This window comes from Penaeus japonicus, unplaced genomic scaffold, assembly GCF_977035675.1.
Source record: "Penaeus japonicus unplaced genomic scaffold, GWHDUDI00000001_assembly GWHDUDI00000042, whole genome shotgun sequence".
Taxonomy (NCBI): domain Eukaryota; kingdom Metazoa; phylum Arthropoda; class Malacostraca; order Decapoda; family Penaeidae; genus Penaeus; species Penaeus japonicus.
This window is the reverse complement of record NW_028234444.1, coordinates 16,233,981-16,236,480: the sequence shown is the minus strand read 5'-3', so window position 1 is coordinate 16,236,480 and position 2,500 is coordinate 16,233,981. Positions and strand designations below refer to the sequence as shown.

The window sequence follows — 2,500 nt, the reverse complement described above, 5'->3', positions numbered from 1 at the left end:
TGTCTGGCAAAGATTTAGAAAACTCTGATGTTAATGTTCAGGGCGAGATAGATCATAGACCAGTTTGTTATTTGATGAGGATAATTCCAAGGTCTATAAGTTCTACTGTCAGCAGAAATGGTGGGGCTTTGTTGGCCTTTGCTCTGGTTCCAGTAGGTATGGAGTCATGGTACATATATTTATTTGAAATTTGATTAAAAGTTCTCAACAAGAAGGAAAGTCGCCAACAATCAGGAAACCACTTGAGAGTCTGCAGCAAGCAAAAATGTGGTTGGTTCTGTTATGTACTGAGAATTACTTTCAATTTTTTAACATCTCAGTCAATAAACAATCATGATAAGATATTTATCTTTTATCATTCTTGTAAATTATATATATATATATATGTATATATTGTATAAATTATATATATATTATATTTATGTATATATAAATATTATATATATATATGTATATATATATATATATATATATATATGTATATATATATATAGTTATATATATATAATATTATATATGTAATATATATATATATGTATATATATTATATATGTATATATGTAATATTATGTATTATATATGTATATATATATATATAGTATATATATATGTATATATATATAATATGATATATATGTATATATATAAATATATTATATAATATTTATATATAGTATAATATATGTATATATATGTATATATATATATATAGATATATTATATATATATATATATATAAATATATATATAATATATATTATTATATATACACACACAATACACAACACACACACACACACACACACACACACACACACACACACACACACACACACACACACACACACACACACACACACACACACACATATTTATTTAGTAAAAAATGTTGCTGCACTGGCAAAATGCAACCTCAAAGAGAAAGCATTAGCACTCTGCGTATTGCATATTGATATTCAGGTCAAGTGGAACTTACTACACTTACTACTGCATGAGGATAAAGTATCTTTCATATCCTAGCTTTGGAAAATTTGAATGAATATAGGGCAAGGAAGGAGTAACAGCTGATTTAAACTGAAAATGCTTTGACATGTTACGTTGATAGTGTGAGTGAAACAGAATAATACAAACTTGGGAAAATGCAGATGAAATATATGTGTATATATGTATATATGATATGATATGATATGATATGATGTGTTATGATATATGATAATATGTATTTACTTTATTTAATCTTTTTTTTTAGTGTTTTTTTGTGTAATAACTAATGCTTTGGATTTGTCATTATGGTTTGTTTTGTTTTATTGCACTTTTATCATAATTCCCAATATTTTAGATGGTACAATAAACTAGGGGTAACTGAAGTGGGTAAAGTTACGGTTTTGACAATCAAGTGGTATTAAAATCCTCTTTTTCCCACTTTGGCGAAGTATGCTGTGTATGTAATAAACGTATAATAGACAAAGTAAGATTCCCTTTTGTGAGTCGTGTAATATGGTATGAGGAATGGGGTGGGGATGCTTAGAAAACAGATAATTCATAGCTAAAAAAAAGTTCAGATGGGAGAGATCACATCGCAGAAACCCATATGGTGAAAAATAACATTTTTACACCATTTTGTTTGAGTTTGTATACATAATGTATGTTACTCATCATCCAATTTTCTCATAAATCTGTTCCTCATAATTGGGGTTAGTCTTTATGTAATATGATATAACCAACCCCTCTGGATTCTCAGTTGACTTATAACCAACCCCTCTGGATTCTCAGTTGACTTATAACCAACCCCTCTGGATTCTCAGTTGACTTATAACCAACCCCTCTGGATTCTCAGTTGACTTATAACCAACCCCTCTGGATTCTCAGTTGACTTATAACCAACCCCTCTGGATTCTCAGTTGACTTATAACCAACCCCTCTGGATTCTCAGTTGACTTATAACCAACCCCTCTGGATTCTCAGTTGACTTATAACCAACCCCTCTGGATTCTCAGTTGACTTATAACCAACCCCTCTGGATTCTCATTTAATTTATGTCCAAACCATCCAACCATTATCAGTGCTAATGCTTTGTATCACATAGATATGTATCACATTGAGATTTATATACAGGTAGACACATTGCAATTAGACAGTATTTACAAATGTATGAACTTTAAAATTTATGATACAAAGGGATATAAGAACTCTACCAGATTACCAGTAACGGAACTCTTCGGTGGTGTAGCTGTGGAAATATGGTATTGTGGCACTAATTGCTTACATATATTATTTCTTTCATCTTTGTTCCTTATATATTCTCTTTAACTCGTTGCCGATGGGCTTTATTTCTGAGCGAGGCAGCTTCTGCAACATACTTTGATTTTTCCCACTCCCTTTTAGTCACTCATTGTAGAGCTGGAGCCATTTTTGTGTTTTTTTGTGTGTGTTTTACTGTTTTTAGAAATTTATGTCTGTCATATCACAGGGTCCATATCAACTTTATTTTTTTGTATTT

At 30.2% G+C, this 2,500-nt stretch overlaps 1 protein-coding gene across 2 annotated transcripts in view; it reads left to right on the top strand.

The window, feature by feature from the left end:
• LOC122266270 (protein GPR107) overlaps positions 1-2,500 on the top strand; it is a 22,752-nt gene that overhangs the window by 782 nt on the left and 19,470 nt on the right. The gene's annotated exons all lie outside the window — the stretch shown is intronic.